The sequence below is a fragment of the Acinonyx jubatus genome, chromosome X, assembly GCF_027475565.1.
Source record: "Acinonyx jubatus isolate Ajub_Pintada_27869175 chromosome X, VMU_Ajub_asm_v1.0, whole genome shotgun sequence".
Classification (NCBI taxonomy): Eukaryota; Metazoa; Chordata; class Mammalia; order Carnivora; family Felidae; genus Acinonyx; species Acinonyx jubatus.
In genome coordinates this window covers 29,969,903-29,993,189 of record NC_069389.1, presented here as the reverse complement: position 1 = coordinate 29,993,189, position 23,287 = coordinate 29,969,903, and the positions used below count along the sequence as shown (strand labels likewise).

Genomic DNA, 23,287 nt, shown 5'->3' with positions numbered 1-23,287 from the left:
GCAACTGGGAAAGACTCAGGGGATGGGCACCATAATGTGGGCAAGTGTTGGGACTGTACACGTGTGCCAGTTACTGAGCAGAGGCAGCTCTCAAGGAACCCTGGGGTGAGGCAGCAGCACTTTGGGTCAATGAATGTCACATACAGCCCCCAAATGGTGTGTGATTCTCATTTTCACGTTCCTTCTCTGTATCTATCTGGTTTTCATACTTTGGCTACAAGGTCCTTTTTTTAAATGGAGAAGCGTTATGGGGTAATAAGAGAAATGAGTTAACAGAACATTAGGGAGGAGTAGAATAGTATGGGCTTTAGAAGAATCCAAACAGGAGGTCTAGTTCCAACTCTGTACATTCTAAGCCTATGAATTTATGCACATTCACAAACTTTCTAAGTCTCACGTTCTTCATCTGTGAAATGGGCTTGATAAGCCTTGTGTTGTATGTGTGACTGTTAGAAAGTATGTATTATATATAAAGCCCCTGGTACAGTGAGTGGTATGCCTTGGGTCTTTGATGATTGGCAGTTATTACTATGATTATTTTGACCCCAGACATTGGTGCCTTCCTCTCTGGGATTTGTTTACCCAGGAGATGTCAGAGAATATGCAGTGCTGTAGGACACGGCATACCAAACCAGTCCAAATGGCTGCTTAACAAAAAAACCTTGGTAAATCTAACCCAGTAGAGGATAGATTATTTAATCTGGGCTTGGGAGAGTATTTCTCAACTGAATGCAACTCAGAATTCCTAGAATTTGTGTCAAGGACGAACTCCTTCCCTCCTTTCCAGTTGCCCTTCCAATAACCCATCCCTATCTTCATTTACTTACCTCCTCCAAAAATCTAGGTCTTGCTTAGAGCTTGCCAAACTATACTGAACATAACTTATTCAATGAATAGTATAGGCTCTGGATCTGCAAGCTCAGGGCAGAGTTCCAGCCCTGTGGCTTTTGGGTATCTCACCTCAAGGAAGTATCACCCTTATTTCTCACAAACTCCTTGAAGATGGTGTTGATGAAACACCTAGTTTGTGCATTGTGTTCAACTGCACTTGGATAAGGTTGCAGGGTATCTTCCATTTTTGTTCCAGGTGGGATCTGGTTAACCCATAATCCCAAAGAAGCCGCTAAGAATAGTTTTCCATCCTAGGCTTTAATCTCTGAACTGTGAGACATACCATCTGAGGATCTGACCCCTGGTCACCACTCTCATAGCCTCAGCTCATGTATTACAGCTTAATTTACAATTATCTCCCAGTGAAAGACTTGCTGTTTCCCAAGGTCACAGCCTGTCTTGTCTTGGGACATTTTACTTGACTGCCTTCATATGGACCCCCCAACTCTTCATTCCCTTTTACTTTTTCTTTTGGTATTAAAGGATACCTACCATTGTCTTTACATGATTGTTGATCCTAGCATCTAAAATTATATGGGCAGGCAGTGAGTCTTGTTTATCCTGGCATCCCCACTACTAACACAGTGCTTTCCAAAATGCAGATGGATGAACTAATATTTGGGGAAAAAATAAGCCTGTGCACATGGAATGTAATTTATTAAGATTTATTTCTCATACATTTTTTTTTTAATTTGAGAGAGAGATAGAGTGAGTTTGGGAGAGGGGCAGAGAAGAGAGAGAGAGTGAGAGAATCTTAAGCAGGCTCCATGCTCAGCATGGAGCCCAATGCAGGACTTAATCCCACGACCCTGGGATCATGACCTGAGCCAAAATCAAGAGTTGGACACTCACCTGACTGAGACAGCCATGCCCTTCTCTCATGTATTCTTATGTAATCTAAGTAAATGCGTGTATGTGTCACTAAATTTTACAGAATGGGAGATTAAAAGGGTTAAGGAAAGCTAAGAATTGACCATCTTGACCCCAATTATTTTACTGCTGAGTTCTTTGATAGTTCCAAAGAAATGCCTATTTGAATATCATTTATCTTTTCCAGATCACAAAATAAGATGGTCAGTTTTACAAATTTGTTTTACAAACAAACAAAACTAGTATTCTTAAATTTCATAAATGGCAATAAATGTATGACCAGTGTCATTCATAAACTTAGATCCTGGAGCTGATAAAATGCTACATTAAAGGGAACAACATTTGAAAATGAACTCTCCCTACCATGAAGAAGATAAACCTCCATGTTAGCCATATAGAAGAGGGACACAGAGACGTTATACATTGTGTTTCCTATAGCCACACCCCAGCCCTCCACTACTTAGAAGACTAATTGTTAATTGTAATGACAAAGTGAAGAAACTGCTTCTGACTTCACTAGGGATGGGAGACGCTGCTGGATCTGGCACTGGAATGAACCCTCTCGGTGGCAGTAGTGCTGGCCCTGTTTGTGCCTCCAGTTCAGGCTCTCTCTGCTTCATCTCTCAAAGCCTCCTCATAATGGAATGGGAAGCACCTGGGGTCAGACTCATGGATCTTGGTTAAAAACTCCAGCAATTTCATGTTGCTGGTTTCACTGTGGGCTCTGTGGCCCCAAAGGAATTCTTAGCATGGAGGATCACTGTTGGGTACCTGGTGGTACTCCAAGTACTTTTCTTGCACCAAATCTTTGGTGATGAACTTCCTGGGCTCCCCAAAAATGGAGTGTTTCCTCCCAGAATATAGGTCTCTCATATTCAGCACTTCTCAGGTCTCCTCAGTGGCACAATTGCCCTTCATGAAGATCACACTGAGGATAGTTATCAGGAGGCTGGTCTTGGGCATGCTCTCTTCACCCCAGAGCCTCAAATCATAAGCAAGTCCTAGTTTGTTGACAAGGGCATAACTGTGGCTGGTGGGGTCCACCTTCTTCACATCAGCACCAAAGACCAGCTCCATGTGCTCAGAGGCTCTCCTGAGGATCTCAAGGAAGTTGTCCTTGCACTCTTTGATGACAACATCAGTCATGTGTGCCTTTTTGATGGGCTCTTTCATTTGATACTTGTGCAGCAGGAACTGCACCAACAAAGTCACCTTCTCATCTAGAGGGTCTACAGGCAAGTTCTCAGTGTCTGACAGGGCCTTTGATGAAGAAGCTGAACTATCTTCCTTTTCTTGGCTGGTGGAGCTCTCATCTGATTTGCTTGGCGAGGTGGGTGTGATGACAATGTAAGATGAGTAGGCACTCTGAGGACTCTGGGGAGTACTGGGTATTCTAGCAGCCAGAGCTTCCTCCATATTGCCAGGCATAAGAGGACAGGGTGAGGGAGAGGTCCCCTCCACATCCTTGGAGACCTGTGTGGCCTCAAGGCCCTGGATCTCATTGTGGGCATAGTGTTGTTCCTGTGTGCAACATGGAATTTCCTGATCCCGAGACATCCTCACTCTTGTCGGTGGAGCAGGCAGGAGGGTGGATGATGGGGGACCATAACCTAGGAGTAAAGGGAGGATGTGAGTGGCCTCATCTGGTAAACTCAACTGTGGCAGCTCTGATGAACAGTGCCTCCACCTTCCCTGCGAACAGTACTCTAGAGCCTCACAGATCTCCTGTGCTGTCATGTAAGAAGCTGGAAGAGGGAGTGAGAAAGCTCCTCAGGGTGCAGCCAGCTGACACAGCCAAGGTTTCCCACAGCTGACAACAGGACAGGTAGGATCCATTAGGCTCTGTGGATCTTAGGCTCTGTGGGATCTTTTCTCTTTTAGAGTGAGTAGTCCCTTCTGTCTTTCATTAAAATCCTCAGTGTGACCCCAGGGAGTATCTGGGACTCTATCTATAGACCCAAGGGTTATCACCTCAGAAGGAGACCTTAGTCTCCTTGAGTCATTTGAGTTAAAAGAAAGGGCCTGCTTCTGATTCGCAGCTCTTCTCAGAACCTCTCAGCCAGCAAAGTCACAGGAATGACAGATAATGCGGGAAAAGAAGTAACGGGGTGCCTCATTAAGCTACACCTTCCTGGGCCTCCCAGAATTGCTCGAGGAAGCCAGCTGTCTGTTGGGGCTCTATTGTTCTTTTTTTTAATGTTTTATTTATTTTGAGAAAGAGAGAGAGAGGTACAGAGAGCATCCCAAACAGGCTCTGCACTGGCAGTCAAGAGTCCACTGCGGGGCTAGAACTCATGAAGTGCGAGATCATGACCTTAGCTGAAATCGACAGTTCGATTCTTAACCGACTGAGCCACCCAGGTGCCTCGGGGGCTCTGTTGTTCTGGCATGTGTGGTACCCTCTACCTCAAGGTCATAAATTTGACCTTGACAGAGACCAAGATACTTAGTCTGCTAATCTGAGACAACAGCCCTCAGACTCCTAAAGCCAAAGTCAGAAAACACCAAAGTCCAACAACTGTTGCAGGGCCTACCCAGTGTGACAACATAAACAGGGCTCGGTAGGGCCTGTGCTATTCTGAAGTGTCTGATTCCTCCTAGTCCTTACTCAGTATCTTACTTAGATTCCTAGCAGGGGGTCTGGGATTCCCTTTTATGTTTACTTGAGGCCGCACCTCTCAAACAATGTCCTCACCACCCTCACACTCTCTAGGCAAAAGTCAGGGGAAGTCACTCCTGGCCACTCCATCCTCTTCCCAGGGCAGACATCAGTTCTGAGGGGCCTTCTCTATTCTGGTGGAAAGACCTCCTTATTCCTTATTCAGCATTTTACCTTGACTCCTGGCAGGGTCTGGGACTCCTCCCTCTGCTCACCTGAGGCTGCCTTCCTCAGAACAGACCTCCCCTCCCTGTAAATTCAAAGTAGAAGTCGGGGGGGCAACTCAGTCTTACAGCTATTCTAGGGCCTCCCAGAGCTCATGGTGGGGACTGGGCTCTTATCTAGGGGATCCCTCTGTTGTGAGGTGGGTAGTTGCATCAGTCTCCACTCAGAGCCTTATGGCGAGAGTTGGCAGGCCTGCCATTTCTGCCTCTGCTGAGACCTCCCTCAGAACAAAGTACTTACCACCCTTAGATTCTGAAAGCAGAGTCATTGGATGCCAATTACAGCTACTCCTGCCCAACACCTCCCGGGGTGCCAATAGGGTTCAGGGTCTGTACAGTCCTTTCCAGTGTGGAGTGGATGTTCATTCAGTCTTCACTCAGCATCTTACCTTAAATGTGGTAGAGGCTAGGACAACTCCTCTCTTGACTGAAGGCTGCACTCAGACTCCTGAGGAAAAGCAAAGGGAAAGGACTTCCAGGCCTGCCCTCTCCCTACTCCCAACTCAGCCTCGACCCACCCACGGCTGACAGTAGACCTCTAAGTGGCCCCTCCATGCTGGCAGAAGGATCCCCTCAGTCCTTAGTCGTCCCTCTGTTGACTTGTGGCCATACCCCTCAGACAAAGGCTCTCACACCCTCAGATTCCTGAGGCCCCAGTCATTGGGTGCCTCAGGCTGACAGTTACTCAAGGAGTTTCCTGGGATGACAAAAGGGACAGAGCTTTACTCAGTGGGGCCCCCCTATTCTGGTGGTGTTGGTTTCCTCATTCAGTGTCCTCGGATTGACACTTGACCAGTCTTCGGACTTCTTCTGTTGATAGAGGCCATGCCTTTAAGTATTGGCCTTCACCAGCCATATTGAAAGTGGAAATTAGGAGACTTGCCTTCCACTCCTTCTCCTGGTCCCCTCCTCTGCTCACTCCCCCATGGTGCCAGGGTCCTCCCCAGGAGGACAGCAGGAATAAGGTTCTGTGGGGCTCCTTATATTCTGGGTAATTAACCTCATTCAGTGTCTGCACCTGGAATCCCTTCAGGCCCAGTGATTCCTCCCTCCACCGAACTGAGGTTGTGCCCCCATACACCCAGACCCTCACCACTGTCAGATTCCCAAGAGGCTGGAGTCAGAGGGAGCCTCTGATAGTTATTCTGGAGCTTCCTATTGCCAACATGGTGGAACTCTTAGAGCAACTTCCATTCTGGACTCAGGGGTGCCCTGAGTCTCAACCTGGAACTCTTCCCTCTACTGACCTAAGACCACACCCCCTTAACTCATGGCCTTCGTTGCTTTTAGAATACTGAGGCCAAAGTCAGGGGATGCCATTTCTAGACACCTCTGCCGAGGGTCTACCAGGGCTGACAGCAGGGACGGAGCTTTATGCAGTCCTTCTCTTCTGTAGCAAGTGGTTCCTCTAGTCCTCACTTAGGGTCGATACCTTGGCTCCAGTCTTTTTGATTAATTACTTCCTAAGCAATGCCACCTCCTTGCCAATCTGCATTTGCCCCACTGACTCTCCTAGAGGTTGAGTCCAAGTTCCAGGCTAGACACTAAGTGGTGAAGCTTCAGCACAGCACTTAAAAAACACACACTTTCCCAAGGAGTCCTTTCCCAGACAGTTGGGAGCCTTCTGTTCTAAAAGACTTATTTTCTACAGGGAGCCTCGAATAGACACATATGAACGTAGAAAAGTGTTGAAGTGTTTTTGAAACGATTTGTTATTGATCAGAGTTAAAATACTAAAGTTGTGTTCTATGACTATGTTCTCACTGCAAACGTTTCAAACATGACAGTCAAAACAATTCTCTCTTGCCTTTTCAATCCTCTCTGCTACCTGCACCACCATATAACCTTATTAAGAATACATTTTGTATGGATATAATTGTGCATTTGATTTACATAAATCAAATTTATGTAAATTACATAACTATAACAATAAAGTAAGTATGGTTTTGCTGTTTGCTTTTTCATTCAGTTAATAATCCATCTTGAGTAGTGTTCCTTATCAGTAGAGTGGCCCTAAAGTTTGGAAAACCAGATAGTATTATTTTATTGGTATTTGAAAATTGAAGATGTTCTTGATGGCATTCTATATGTTGTCTCTATTTCTAGACTGTATAAGCTGGCTTTATATATATATATATATATATATATATATATATATATATATATGCCATTTTTTCCTTTTATTTAAAAAGTAAAATAGATGGCTATGTCTACAATTAAAACTCTTGTTCATATTTGTCTTCAGATATTTTCATGAATGGAAAGAGTGTTGAGATATACAGTTAGTGTGCTAGGAACTGCACATAAGGGTTATTAGGCCATCCTTTACATGGGCCACGAGAAATGTGATAAACAAAAGGCTGAGTACTGCTCAACTGTATACTGTACCTTTCTATTTTTTTTATAGACTTAACTCTGTATTTTCAGTTTTTGATCTTCAGGGTCAGTCCACAAAGCTTTATTGATCACAGTGATGAGATACTCACTAATGTATTGGAAAGCACATATGAAACAGGATAACCTATACTGATGTCCAAAGGCCCCCAGGCAAGATCCAGTGAGGGATTTACCATTTGCACTTTGAGAGTTTACGATTTTACTGCTGTGCTGTCTGAGTAAAATGATTTCGTCACCTAATCCACCTTGCTATGGAATCATTTTAAAACCCTATGAATTTGTTTATTTACATTTCTTTTCTGAGATGAATATGAGAGTAAGACAATCCACCTTTGGTGCCTGCATTTGATTCCTTTTATCTACTCTCATGGACTCTATTATTAGCATAAATTAGATTTAATTTCTCCATTTCTTACATATAGTTGCATAGATTTAATTTCTCTGTTTTGGGGTTTGAAGAAAAATACTATTCATAGACTACATGGAATTAATGCCATCTAGAATTTTAATGCTTCTTCATTTTGTCTAGTATATGAGTTCATGCTATATCTCATTTCAAAGCACATGTACCTTAAAATGGTAGAATTCTGAATTATACTGCTTAATTTGATATATTTTAATAGCATATTAAATAAAGCTGACAGTGGCCAATGCTATACATTGAGTCAAAAAGCTGAAATAGAATTTTTTTTTAAATATGTAACATGTGGATTTGTAATCACAGTTCTAATATGTTCAGTGTTCTAGAAGACTTGACAGTTGTTACTGGAAATCTGTTCTATGGAGAAAAGTAACTTAAAGCATTAAATCACTTTCTCTTGGTTACTGAGATTGATAAAATGTCAAAATGTGGATATTGTTTATATAGCCTGTTGTTTAAATAGTCCGTGATTGTTTTGTGTCCTAAAATGGCCCGGTGCATACTATGTTCAATATGCACATGCCTCCTGGACAAATAACGCTTATATTTCAAAGGGCAAAGTTGATATCGAAACAGATGAAACAGATGAAATGACCCAGCCAAGGTCACTAAATAAGGTACACACACATTTAACTGATTAAACACTTAGCTCAAATGACTAATTTTAATTCCATACTCATAACATGATCTAAAAAATTAATACCATGCCCCCATTATCCTGTGGTTAAATTCTAGATAAAGTTACAGTGAAATATCTATATATCTGTAGAAGCAGATCCTGAAAGAAAATTCGTGTGGAAGTGTGCCCTGGGTAAAGCCAGTAAGAAAGTAAAGGTAGCATGAAAGAAAAGAAGAAGAAGCCAAGCAACGATACAGTGTTAGGTGAGGTCTTAGTGAGGTCCTGTGGGGAAAGCTCTGGAGCCTAAGTTCAACTTCAGAGTTTGCCTTGCCTTGTGGCAAAGGACCTGGGCTTTTAAATCCCCACACCAGTCAGGCATTGACTATGTCTCACTGTGGGATGATGAGGGGGTGGGGGTGAGGGAGCGAGGCATGGGGACTCCAAGACCTTTCTGACTCTGTTCAGGCTGTGAGACTCCAGTGTCCAAGAGCAATGCTTTCAAGGTCAGAGGCGCAGCATTTAGTAGTATAACAAGCAGAAGCTAGATGAGTGTGCAGAGTTAGGGGAAAGGATCTGAGAAGAATCATGACACCAGCAGGGCCTACAACTTGGTATGGTGGGGAAAACAGTGGACTTTAGGGATAAAAAAGTACATGTTCAAGTTCTGGCATTGCTCATCAGGTATAACCTTGGGCAGATTACTTGGGTAATCTCTTACACAGATGTTTGTGAATAAATCCTTTTCATTTTTATTCTGAAGCTGTAGGAAAATGCCTGGCACATAGTTGGCATTCAAGAAAAGAACGTTGAGTAAATGAAACCACTGAACCTATTTTTACATAGCTCTGGTGGGATTCAGCTTGTTGGGTTTTATTGTTACTGTTGTTTGTTATTTTTTAAATTTTTGTTCTCCCTTGTCATTGCATAGAACTTCACTTCTGTGGTTTTAATTCACATCTTACTGGAATATCAACTATCTCTACTGCAGAATTGACTCTGGGATTAAAGTTCACATCATAAATTTTTGATGTATATGTGTATTTAAAAAGTCATATATACTGATTGATTGATTAAGGGGACTTAGCAATTCCACCACTAGTCAAGAGGGAACCTAAGATTTTTTTCTTGCTCTAATCAGTCAGATTCTAGGAAGCAGATTTGAATGCTAGATTTTGATGTTTCCCATAAGGGTATTATGGGAAAAAAATTAAAAATAGATTTTATTACCTAATTATTCTTAAGATAATCAATGTTGATCTATCAGATCAGACTTAAATGGAGGAGCCATACAAAATAGAGATTATGAACTTAGTGCTCATTGTCTAAAAAGAGGAGGGAAATTTTAATTTACATTCACTCTGAGAGGCCACGAAAAAGCTTATTATAAATTACCCCATTATTAGGTTGCTCCAAGATCTATTTTTATTTGATTCTTATACCTCATGGGTCATTTGTTTTTCTTTGGATGCTGATGGCTCCAAGATCGTGCTTCTCAAACTTATTCCATGCCCCTATTAGGATAAATCCACAACTTTTTATGTCTAGAGATGTACAACAGCAAGAAACAGTTATTGAGAATGTGCTTGTGCCCAGTACTGTGATGAGGATGATTTCATCTCATTTCTCATTTAATGCTTGATACAACGCTATGAGTTAGAGACTATAATCATCTAGATTTCACAAATGGGGAGATGTAGGCTTAGAGAGGTTAAGTAATGTGACCATAGGCTTGTGGCTAGAAAAAGGCAAAAGCAGGATTCACATCCAGGTGATCTGAAACCAGAGATTCAGCCCAAACTTCCAAAGGGAGAAAACGTTTTGAAAGTCTGTATTAAAACTCAAGATTCTTTTTGGGGAGTCCAGCCTACTTTAAGACATGGGATGGTGAAAATACAGAGAAAAGGCTTTGCTCCTCAAATCAATATAGCCTGCATCCCCAGCCAGACAAATCAGAACATTCTTTACTCCACGTAACTTTCTCAAGATACTGTGTTGATCTCTCTTCACTCCTAACTCCAGTGGACACAAGTGCTTATTTGAGAAATACCCCAACAAGGGTTTGTACAATTAAAACGCATGAAAGTCCCACTTGGACTCCTTGAACAAGAAACAAGAGTTAACTTAAGAGGAATAAATGGTGGGAGGATTGAGATTCTTATAGAAAGCTTTAAGAAAGCTTTTTATTTACTTTTAGAAGACAGATTTTAACGATTCTATTTTAGGAGTTGTGTCCCCTTTCAGTAAAAATAGAACACTAAACAAGTCCCAATTATGTCATTTTTCACTAACAAGAAAACTTAATTTCGCTGCCTGTCGTATGGGTATGTAATGATTGGATGAGAAACTCCATGAATTCGTGAAGGAAGTGTCACCCAGCACGGGGAGGGCAAAGACATGAGCAGGGCCATAGCCAACAATGAGAGGTTGTTGGCTTCACAGAGGAGACATGCATGCAAATTCTCAAATCACACCTGGGTCTCTGTGGACCACATCAGAGGTTAAAAATGACTCAGGGCTGGCATTAGGGAAGGGCTTGCTCTTCACAGGGGAACTCTCTGCTTCATCCAAAATGCCAGGGCTATACTGGGAAGAAACATAAATTCTGCACAAAACAGACTTTCACATTGGAAGTGTTAATCCGAGCCAAGTAGGAAGTTGGTTTTTTTTTTCCTAAGTACCAATTATGGTGATCCTGGGGGAAAATGGATTTGGGGTAAACACCACCTGCATTGGCAGCTGACAGAATGTGACAGGAGAGTTTGGCATCTGAACCCCATTATGTATGTTATATTATGAGTAGAATGTGTGAATTCCATCTGTCCCAAGACTGTGGTTCTTTATTGCTAAAAACCTGTTTTGACAGACCAATTACAGATGGAAAAGACTCACTCATTTGTCTAAGCTGGGCCCCACGCTGCTCTGTGTTGTATAGCATGCCATAATTCAGTTAGTTGAGGCTAATTCCTAATGCTCTGAGTATAATGCTTGATGTTCATGCCATTCCTGGTTACTGTCCACCATCCTTGCTCTGGTCATGAAAACAGGGAATAAACACAGGTGGGGTACGTCAAGGTGGGAATTGGTAGCATCAATTACCTTGTTTTCCATTTTCATACAAACAGAATTGGGAAGTGGAAACATTATTTTCATTGCCACGCTGGGGTGACCATATAGGAGGCTTCTTCTAGTCTCATCAATAAGCTCTGTGAGCAGTGAAAGGAACAGAACAGACAGCCCTATTTCCTACTGAGATTTGTGTTGGCAAATCGTTGCTGCCAGGACCACGGGTTACACTGAGACATTTCTGAGCTTCCTCTGAGTCTGTGAACAAGACAAACTTTGCAGAGTCTGAGAGCCACAGGATTGCTGTTCTATTTCCTTGGTTAGGAGCAATTAATCATGGCTGTATGCCACCAACGAATGAAAATATTTTTCTTTTAGACAGCCAGGAAAGTTGGAAAGGAAGTCGGGAAGAGTGTTCCATTCTAAATACATCTTTATTCATTTTAGAGTCAGTGCAGGATGTTTTTATTTTATTAGTATATTTCCAACAAGAGTGCTGAAGCCCTGTTGCAAAGCAGGTCCATTATGCTACAGTCCTGTGGTCTCAGTCGCACCTTCTTGCTAACTCAAGGATGTCTTTAGTGCATTTTTCTCACCGTAATACTAGGACAGGCATTTTACTTCCAGTGGAAAGACACTAAGGTTCCCAGATCTGTGCAATCCATAGATCTGTGCCTAGGTGTCGGGCGTTTTCCTAACTAATATTTTATGCAAACTAGCTGCAGTTAAGAATTTTCACAAAAGAAGATTGTGAAACTCATTCAGTGTGCTTTAAATGCCTTGTATGTGCTCATACAAACTCATTCCAGTGTGCTTTAAATGCCTTCTCATAAAAGTAGTAGGTGACTTTTTTCGTTCCTGGGAAAAATGAAGTTCCAAGATTCCAGACTTCACCCCTTCCTGGTCCACCATTGAGGCCTCGTAGGTAATGGCTTCTCTGGAACCCAGCACATGACGCTGTCAGCAGTCCTAAATGCTTGACTTTATCCTCATGTTTTGCATTGTCCACTCTTTGAAACAGTTGGATTGAAATATTTTAGCCACAGAATTTCCAGTGTCTGCAACTCAAAACAAAAATAAGCACACAAACCGCTTCTGGAAAATTATGTCTTTTACAGTATGTGAAGAAAAGACGGACGATGAGAGTGTTTTATCTATTTTTCAAGAGAGAGGGAGAAATAATAAATGATGCCTATAAAAAGTCTATTATTTTTACGGTATTTTTCAAGAGTAATTTTTATTTTTCTTAGGATTTCACAAAAATCCTTGTAAACTCAAACTGCTCTGTTTAATGTTGCTCTTGCTCTCCTGCAACTGACAGGAAATTTTCACTTACGTTTAATTTCAGTTGTGTAGCATTTCTGCTTTACTAAAGGTTGTCTGACCTGAGGTTAAAAGTGAATGGGAATAAAATGTTAAAACCCATTTATTTCACAATTTATTTTTTTTCACTATATGAAGTTTATTATCAAATTGGTTTCCATACATCACCCAGTGCTCATCCCAAAAGGTGCCCTCCTCAATACCCATCACCCACCCTCCCCTCCCTCCCACCCCCCATCAACCCTCAGTTTCTTCTCAGTTTTTAAGAGTCTGTTATGCTTTGGCTCTCTCCCCCTCTAACCTCTTTTTTTTTCCTTCCCCTCCCCCATGGGTTTCTGTTAAGTTTCTCAGGATCCACATAAAAGTGAAACCATATGGCATCTGTCTTTCTCTGTATGGCTTATTTCACTTAGCATCACACTCTCCAGTTCCATCCACATTGCTACAAAGGGCCATATTTCATTCTTTCTCATTGCCACATAGTACTCCATTGTGTATATAAACCACAATTTCTTTATCCATTCATCAGTTGATGGACATTTAGGCTCTTTCCATAATTTGGCTATTGTTGAGAGTGCTGCTATAAACATTGGGGTACAAGTGCCCCTATGCATCAGTACTCCTGTATCCCTTGGGTAAATTCCTAGCAATGCTATTGCTGGGTCATAGGGTAGGTCTATTTTTAATTTTTTGAGGAACCTCCACACTGTTTTCCAGAGTGGCTGCACCAAGTTGCATTCCCACCAACAGTGCAAGAGGGTTCCCATTTCTCCACATCCTCTCCAGCATCTATAGTTTCCTGATTTGTTCATTTTGGCCACTCTGACTGGCGTGAGGTGATATCTGAGTGTGGTTTTGATTTGTGTTTCCCTGATGAGGAGCGACGTTGAGCATCTTTTCATGTGCCTGTGGGCCATCCGGATGTCTTCTTTAGAGAAGTGTCTATTCATGTTTTCTGCCCATTTCTCCACTGGATTATTTGTTTTTCGGGTGTGGAGTTTGGTGAGCTCTTTATGGATTTTGGATACTAGCCCTTGTTCCGATATGTCATTTGCAAATATCTTTTCCCATTCCTGCGGTTGCCTTTTAGTTTTGGTGGTTGTTTCCTTTGCTGTGCAGAAGCTTTTTATCTTCATAAAGTCCCAGTAGTTCATTTTTGCTTTTAATTCCTTTGCCTTTGGGGATGTGTCGAGTAACAAATTGCTATGGCTGAGGTCAGAGAGGTCTTTTCCTGCTTTCTCCTCTAGGGTTTGGATGGTTTCCTGTCTCACATTCAGGTCCTTTATCCATTTTGAGTTTATTTTTGTGAATGGTGTGAGAAAGTGGTCTAGTTTCAATCTTCTGCATGTTGCTGTCCAGTTCTCCCAGCACCATTTGTTAAAGAGACTGTCTTTTTTCCATTGGATGTTCTTTCCTGCTTTGTCAAAGATGAGTTGGCCATACGTTTGTGGGTCTAGTTCTGGGGTTTCTATTCTATTCCATTGGTCTATGTGTCTGTTTTTGTGCCAATACCATGCTGTCTTGATGATTACAGCTTTGGAGTAGAGGCTAAAGTCTGGGATTGTGATGCCTCCTGCTTTGGTCTTCTTCAAAATTACTTTGGCTATTCAGGGCCTTTTGTGGTTCCATACAAATTTTAGGATTGCTTGTTCTAGCTTCAAGAAGAATGCTGGTGCAATTTCGATTGGAATTGTATTGAATGTGTAGATAGCTTTGGGTAGTATTGACATTTTAACAATAAATATTTTTCCAATACATGAGCACAGAATGTTTTTCCATTTCTTTGTGTCTTCTTCAGTTTCCTTCATAAGCTTTGTATAGTTTTTAGCATACAGATCTTTTACATCTTTGGTTAGATTTATCCCTAGGTGTTTTATGCTTCTTGGTGCAATTGTGAATGGGATCAGTTTCTTTATTTGTCTTTCTGTTGCTTCATTATTAGTGTATAAGAATGCAACTGATTTCTGTACATTGATTTTGTATCCTGCAACTTTGCTAAATTCATGTATCAGTTCTAGCAGACTTCTGGTGGAGTCTATCAGATTTTCCATGTATAATTTCATATCATCTGCAAAAAGGGAAAGCTTGATTTCATCTTTGCCAATTTTGATGCCTTTGATTTCCTTTTGTTGTCTGATTGCAGATGCTAGAACTTCCAACACTATGTAAAACAACAGCGGTGAGAGTGGGCATCCCTGTCGTGTTCCTGATCTCAGGGAGAAAGCTCTGTTTTTCCCCAGTGAGGATGATGTTAGCTGTGGGCTTTTCATAAACGGCTTTAATGATGTTTAAGTATGTTCCTTCTATCCCGACTTTCTCGAGGGTTTTTATTAAGAAAGTTGCTGAATTTTGTCAAAGGCCTTTTCTGCATCGGTTGACAGTATCATATGGTTCTTATCTTTTCTTTTATTAATGTGATGTATCACGTTGATTGATTTGTGAATGTTGAACCAGCCCTGCATCCCAGGAATGAATCCCACTTGATCATGGTGAGTAATTCTTTTTATATGCTATTGAATTCGATTTGCTAGTATCTTATTGAGAATTTTTGCATCCATATTCATCAGGGACATTGGCCTGTAGTTCTCTTTTTTTTACTGGGTCTCTGTCTGGTTTAGGAATCAAAGAAATGAGTCTGGAAGTTTTCCTTCCCTTTCTATGTTTTGGAATAGCTTGAGAAGGATAGGTATTATCTCTGCTTTAAACGTCTGGGAAGCCATCTGGTCCTGGACTCTTATTTGTTGAGAGATTCTTGATGACTGATTCAATTTCTTCGCTGGTTATGGGTCTGTTCAAGCTTTCTATTTCCTCCTGATTGAGTTTTGGAAGTGTGTGGGTGTTTAGGAATTTGTCCATTTCTTCCAGGTTGTCCAGTTTGTTGGCATATAATTTTGATAGTATTCCCTGATAATTGCTTGTATCTCTGAGGGATTGGTTGTAATAATTCCATTTTCATTCATGATTTTATCTATTTGGTTCATCTCCCTTTTCTTTTTGAGAAGCCTGGCTAGAGGTTTGTCAATTTTGTTTATTTTTTCAAAAAACCAACTCTTGGTTTCGTTGATCTGCTCTACAGTTTTTTTAGATTCTATATTGTTTATTTCTGCTCTGATCTTTATTATTTCTCTTCTTCTGCTGGGTTTAGGCTGCCTTTGCTGTTCTGCTTCTATTTCCTTTAGGTATGCTGTTAGATTTTGTATTTGGGATTTTTCTTGTTTCTTGAGATAGGCCTGTATTGCAATGTATTTTCCTCTCAGGACTGCCTTCGCTGCATCCCAAAGTGTTTGGATTGTTGTATCTTCATTTTCATTTGTTTCCATATATTTTTAAATTTCTTCTCTAATTGCCTGGTTGACCCATTCATTCTTTAGTAGGGTGTTCTTTAACCTCCATGCTTTTGGAGGTTTTCCAGACTTTTTCCTGTGGTTGATTTCAAGTTTCATAGCATTGTGATCTGGAAGTGTGCATGGTATGATTTCAATTCTTGTATACTTATGAAGGGCTGTCTTGTGGCCCAGTATGTGATCTATCTTGGAGAATGTTCCATGTTCACTCGAGAAGAAAGTATATTCTGTTGCTTTGGGATGCAGAGTTCTAAATACTCTGTGTGTGTCAAGTCCATCTGATCCAATGTATCATTCAGGGCCCTTGTTTCTTTATTGACCATGTGTCTAGATGATCTATGCATTTCTGTAAGTGGAGTGTTAAAGTCCCCTGCAGTTACCACATTCTTATCAATAAGGTTGCTTATGTTTGTGAGTAATTGTTTTATATACTTGGGGGCTCCCGTATTCAGCACATAGACATTTATAACTGTTAGCTCTTGCTGATGGATAGACCCTGTGATTATTATATAATGCCCTTCTTCATCTCTTGTTCCAGCCTTTAATTTAAAGTCTAGTTTGTCTGATATAAGTATGGCTACTCCAGCTTTCTTTTGACTTCCAGTGGCATGATAAATAGTTCTGCATCCCCTCACTCTCAATCTGAAGGTGTCCTCAGGTCTAAAATGAGTCTCTTGTAGACAGCAAAATAGATGGGTCTTGTTTTTTATCCATTCTGATACCGTATTGTTTTTGGTTGGCGCATTTAGTCCATTTACATTCAGTGTTATTATAGAAAGATATGGGTTTAGAATCATTGTGATGTCCATAGGTTTCATGCTTGTAGCGATGTCTCTGGTACTTTGTCTCACAGGATCCCCCTTAGGATCTCTTGTAGGGCTGGTTTAGTGGTGACGAATTCCTTCAGTTTTTGTTTGTTTGGGAAGACCTTTATCTTTCCTTCTATTCTAAATGACAGACTTGCTGGATAAAGGATTCTTGGCTGCATATCTTTTCTGTTCATCACATTGAAGATCTCCTGCCATTTTTTCTGGCCTGCCAAGTTTCAGTAGAGTTCGGTCACGAGTCTTATTGGTCTCCCTTTATATGTTAGAGCACGTTTATCTCTAGCTGCTTTCAGAATTTTCTCTTTATCCTTGTATTTTGCCAGTTTCACTATGATATGTTGTGCAGAAGATTGATTCAAGTTATGTCTGAAGGGAGTCCTCTGTGCCTCTTGGATATCAATGCCTTTTTCCTTCTCCAGTTCAGGGAAGTTCTCAGCTATTATTTCTTCAAGTACACCTTCAGCACCTTTCCGTCTCTGTTCCTCCTCTGGAATACCAATTATGCGTAGATTATCTCTCTTTAGTGCATCACTTAGTTCTCTAATTTTCCCCTCATACTCCTGGATTTTTTTATCTCTCTTTTTCTCAGCTTCTTTTATCATAATTTTATCTTCTAGTTCACCTATTCTCTCCTCTGCCTCTTCAGTCTGAGCCATAGTTGTCTCCATTTTATTTTGCTGCTCATTGATAGCATTTTTTAGCTCCTCCTGGCTGTTCCTTAGTCCCTTGATCTCTGTAGCAAGATTCTCTGCTGTCCTTCATACTGTTTTCAAGCTCAGCGATTAATTTTATGACTATTATTCTAAATTCAGTTTCTGTTATATTGTTTAAATCCTTTTTGATCAGTTCGTTAGCTGTTGTTATTTCCTGGACGTTTTTCTGAGGGGAATTCTTCCGTTTTGTCATTTTGGATAGTCCCTGGAGTGGTGTGGGACTGCTTGGCACTTCCCCTGTGTTGTCTTGAATAACTTGCGTTGGTGGGCGGGGCCGCAGTGAGATCTGATGTCTGCCCCCAGCCCACCGCTGGGGCCACAGTCAGACTGGTGTGTGCCTTCTTTTCCCCTCTCCTAGGGGCGGGATTCACTGTGGGGTGGTGTGGCCCGTCTGGGCTACTTGCACACTGCCAGGCTTGTGGTGCTGGGGATCTGGTGTATTAGCTGGGGTGGATCGGGAAGGTGCACAGGGGCCAGAGGGGCAGGCTCAGCTCGCTTTTCCTTCGGAGATCTGCTTGGGGAGGGGCCCTGCGGCACCGGGAGGGAGTCAGAACCGCCAGAGGGATGGATCCTCTTCCGTGGGTCTCTCATCTGCTCTTGGCTCCGGAGGCTCCATTCTCCTAGTCTTCTGGCAGTTTTCTGGGTTATTTAGGCAGGTGTAGGTGGAGTCTAAGTGATCAGCAGGCCATGTGGGGAGCCCAGCGTCCTCCTACACTGCCATCTTCTATTTCACAATTTAAATTGAAATAATCCTTCTATTTCATAACTTGCAAGGACTTGTTCATCTAAGCCTTTCTCTTAAACCTTTGGTCCCTGACAGTCTTAAATCTAAACTGTAATATTTCGTGGAATCAGGTCTCACTGTAGATAAAATAAGTTCTAGTTTTGCTTTCTGTTTTCCTGTCCTCTGACAAGTGTTTATTAAATATCCATTTGAACAAGTCATTTAACCTTCTCATGTCTCAGACTCCCCGTTTCTAAAGGAAAGTTTGGGACTAATGTTTAAGATACTTTCAACTTTAATTTTGCATTTATAATGTTGCTATAGGCTTAGGATCCTTCTAAATATCCAAAAGGGTTAGATATAGGAGTTGATACCATGACCAAGTAGACATATAATAGACTTTGTAGTAAAAAGGCTGTATTCAAATCTAAGTTCTGCTTTTCTGTGACTTCTGTGAGCCATAGTTTTCTCACCTGGGAAATAGATACACTACTGCTGTTGTGAAAACATTGTCTGGAGAACTGGAATAAATGACAAAACATGTAACACATAGTAGCCCAATAAATAATACTGGCTGATCTCTCTTGCCTCAAATTGCTTACACTCCAAATACTGAGAGAGGATCTGTGCAAAAAAAAAAAAAAAAAGATATAGCAATGTAATGTTAGAAAATGGTGTATGAAATGGGCAATTTATACATAATGGGCATCATAAATATGTTTTGCAATCTAGCTTAGCTGTCCTGGCCCCGCTGTATTCTAAATTCTGCTCCTTACTTATTTCTGGTGATTGCCTTGACTCAACATTTATCTTTGGTGGTCCTGATTAATCTTTTCTATAGTAATTAATCAAATGAGGTCTGAAGCCCTTTCCCCATACTATCAGAGCCAGGAATATTAAGATCAGGTGTAGGAGCTATGGCTAGGATGGAGAATAGAAGTTCTGAATTGAGAGGCAGATCACCTGCTGAACGGGGAAAGCTTCAGGCCTGAACACAGTTAGAAAGTCCACTTGTTCAGCTTGAGCTTACTTTATAAATTCATCATTCCCTACTGGCTGAGGTAGCCTGTTTCCTCACTGGGTCCTAACAATTCATTAGAGATAGAAAAAATAAAAATAAACAAATACAAAGTCAGGAGAGCAAAAATCCTTTATTACAACCTTCTAATGGGAATTGAACAAAAAATTACTGAGGGCTTTGAGATGCTTAGAATAGAAGGTATTACAAATAATACTGAGAAACATCCAGAGTTATCTTTAAATCAAACTATGTAGTTGGCTCTGCATAATTTTGAGGGCCTCCACAAATCGCAGAATTGAGACATTTTAGAATAACAGGCTATCTAGTCCAACTACTTGATTTCAAAGATGAAGAAACTGAGGGCTTGGATTAAATGACCTGCAGATTAGCACATAATTCAGTAGGTTAAAAGTAAGGGACCTGCTCTGCCATTTTCTACCAGTGTGACTTTGGCAAGTATATAGCCTTTCTAAGTTCCATGGTACTCAGATGTAAAATGGGCTTAGAATAGTAAGTACCCCATAATAATCCATAGGATGCATGTAAAATGGTTAGCAAAATGCCTGACATATATTCAATACTATTATCATTATTAGAATGGGGATTAGAATCTGGCATTATAATGGTTTATAATTTAGAATAATGAATAGGAGGACTCTACTTAATATACTAAGTTGAAGAAAATTTTAGATTGTGTTGATAATCAGTCTTTAAACTTGGATGTAGTAGAGATGGCAATACATAATACTTACCCTAATACTCTCCTCAAAGAAAAACGTTTCTTCACTAAAAGCCTTCAGTTGTAGCAACAGGCAAATTCCCCAGTAGATACAACTGTTGATAAGAGGTGAAATCTATTTCTCCGTAACTTCATAATATTTATTTACCCTGGAAAATTTAGATATACTTAATGATTTCAATCCCCTGCCTGAGGAGCAAAGAAACCCGATAAGACAAATGAAAGAAGAATAATAAAGACTTCAGATAGTATGGTTTGATGGTATCGAGGAGTCCTTTGTTATATTATGAGGCCCTCAAAGTCCAGACACATTGTGAGTTTTATACACAAGGAACTCTTTACTAAATAAGGGATATTATGTTGATCTATCTTACTTAAGTGTTTCTGCTTCCTATTAGTCTTTTTTCAGTTGTTAAGCTATTTTACAACCCAAATAAAAGCTCATAGAGTAAAGGGTAATTTTTTAAACAAGCCAAATTGCATTCACATCCATCCTAATTCTGAATTGCACTATATATACAGTCTTTTCAGAAAAGACATAAGAAGACCCTCTGTGTCATTGCACTCCTCCATTTCTCTCATGCTAGTGGGGATGAGCTTGGAGGCTCTTCTTGAGTAGAGGCAAACTTGTATCTCATTTGGGTGGTGGCCAGAAGCCAAGTCAGTGGTAAGTGGTCCTAAGGCTGTGGGGTATCAAAAATGGATCCATGGATGTCAGGACGCTGAATTTGAGTGCACAACCCAGGGTACTCAAATGTTCCAAGACTATAGTTAATCCACTTTGAAACTGTAGATACGGTTCTGGATTATGTGTCAGAATAGCAGGCAGTATTATCTGATCCAGCTTTGCATTTGGGAAGGTGGTAGATATTAGAACAATTAATCTCATAATATAATTTGAGGGTTTTTTTGTCCTGATGAAAAGCCAGGATAAGTATAAGAGTCAATTTTGCCCACTCTCACATGCATCTACCCACCCAATTTATTTTTTCCTATCTTGGAGTTAGAGTTGTCCCCACTGAGTAGTAAACTTTATACCCAACAATACATAAGCAACCAGAAGGAGGTGCTTTATGGAGGATGCTATCTTAGTTCTCATGCATTCTCTATAAAAGGACAGAAAATCCAAACACTTCTCATATGGTCACTGCTCATTTTGATATGTATATATGTATAATATGTATCGTGGTCCATAACATCTTGAAAAATATTTAGATATATCTTTTCCTTCAAATAAAAATTACACATTTAGTTTTCCATATAATTAATCCCAAGTGCATTATTTCCAATAGCCAGTTATGAAAATTATATACATCATATTCACCCTTCAGGTAGTGAATAGTATACTCTGTCTGAAAATGTAATTAGATCAGATAAACTAAATCCCAAGGAAGGCACATTTGCTCTCATTTAATTTCCCAGTTGTAAGCCACAGAATGGCTCATAAAGTTGTTATACCTATTATTATCAGTGATCTTATTCAGGATGAAACAAATACTTGAGAAGCATTTGTTTTTATGCTGGTGTTAGTTTTGTTCCAAACACAGTGATTGTGAAGGAACTAGTTTAACTGAAAGCCATAAATTAAATATGTTTGAGAAAAAATAAATTGGGAAAAGACTGGACATAATTGAGTTTAAAAGGTTGGTTGTCTATGAAGGAAGGTTTTTGTTAAGGGAAAATGTATTACATTATGGAACCATCAAACTGGCATGCCTTCTGTGGTCCCTAGAGACTTTCTGCTCTTATCAAATGGAAGACTGACTTGGTCCTCAGCCTCAGGGCCAAGTTGTTCTACAGGTTGAACTCCAAGTTGTCTCATTACATGATTAATGACATCTGCAATAAGAGTGATGCACAGTTAAGTTTGTGGTGCTTCTACATAAATAGGTTCAATGTTAGAAGTTATAAATTATAAGGGACAGAATGCTCTTTTATGCAACCAGGAAATCACTTTTCCTGGTGGGCTTTTAATAACATTGAATTTATCAAGGGTTGACACTTCTGTTATTTCCTCTAGGCTACATATACATATACATATACATGTACGTAGATATGTATATATATACACCTTAACTGTTTATCCACAATTACCAGGATATTTTTAAAAGAAGACAAAGAGGGGTTGGTGATAGAAATAGCACCAGATAGGTGGTTCCCAGAATAGATCACCTTCCTTTGCTGAATCACTTCATGTGAAGCAACAAGGCTGAATGTGAGGGCTTCAAATGCCAAGGTGATTCCTTTGATGAAGTTGTGCACTTGAAAATGGAAGGTAAACTGGAAAGTGATAGGCACTACCCAGATAAGCTTTAGGAAGCTAATTTACATTTCCAGTTCACGTCCTGGCAGGTTCTTTCACCCTGGTGGGAAGGTGATTTGGAAGGCTGTTTTGCTAAGTGGGAGTTTTTCATATGGGCAACTTAATTGAGTCTTAAAGTCGATCACTTATTAGAATGTGTTTGAAGCCACTTAAAAAAAAGTAATGCCCTGCTAGACTTTAATAGATAATTTTAAGTGTGCAACTTGGTGGCATTAAGTATGTTCGTCTTGTTGTGCAACTACCACTACTCTCTATTTCCAAAACTGTATCATCATCCGAAACAGAAACTGTGTACCCATTAAGCAATAAATTCCTACTGCTCCTCTCCTCTCAGCCCCTTGGAATCTCTATTCTCTGTCTCTCTGAATTTGACTATTCTGGATATTTCATATGAGTGTTAGCATACAATATTTGTCATTTGTGTCTCGATTATTTCACTTAGCCTAACGTTTTCAGGGTTCACCCATGCTGTAGCATGTACCAAAATTTCATTTCTTTTTATGACTGAATAATATTTCATTGAACATTTTTACCATATTTTGCTTATCCATTCATCTGTTGATGGATTTGGGTTGTTTCCAACTTTTGACATGATAAAGGCAAAGAAAGGAAAGGCTTCAAAAGAATTTATTTATTTAAATTCATTTTTATTTTGAGAGAGAGCATGCATGCACGTGTGAGCAGCGGAGGGGCAGAGTGAGGGAGAGAGAATCGTAAGCAGGCTCCACACTGTCAACACGTAGCCCTATGCAGGGCTCGAACCCACAAACTGTGACCTGATCCTGACCTGAGCGAAAACCAAGAGTCAGACACTTAACCAACTGAGCCACCCAGGTGACCCAGACTTCAACAAATTTAGTTAAAATACTCTTGGGTGGCTCTTGTGTTAGTCTTGTAGTAATATAATGCTGAGCTTGTCATGACTGAGTTTACTTTAATGAATTATATTTTAAAAGCACTTGAGATATAAAATGCAGACTACATAAGGACTACTGAATACATTGTCACCTTCAGAGTATATTATTGGTCATCTAGATTTTATGCAAACACAGCCAACTTCCAAAAATGAGTGGTTTCAGCTAAGCCCAAACACCCACTGAGTAAATTTGGCTCATCATCATCCATGCTT

At 40.5% G+C, this 23,287-nt stretch overlaps 1 pseudogene; it reads right to left on the bottom strand.

The window, feature by feature from the left end:
- Positions 1-2,336: 2,336 nt before the first annotated feature.
- LOC106979857 (melanoma-associated antigen B16-like) lies at positions 2,337-3,318 on the bottom strand (annotated as a pseudogene).
- Between the last annotated feature and the right edge of the window lie 19,969 nt (positions 3,319-23,287).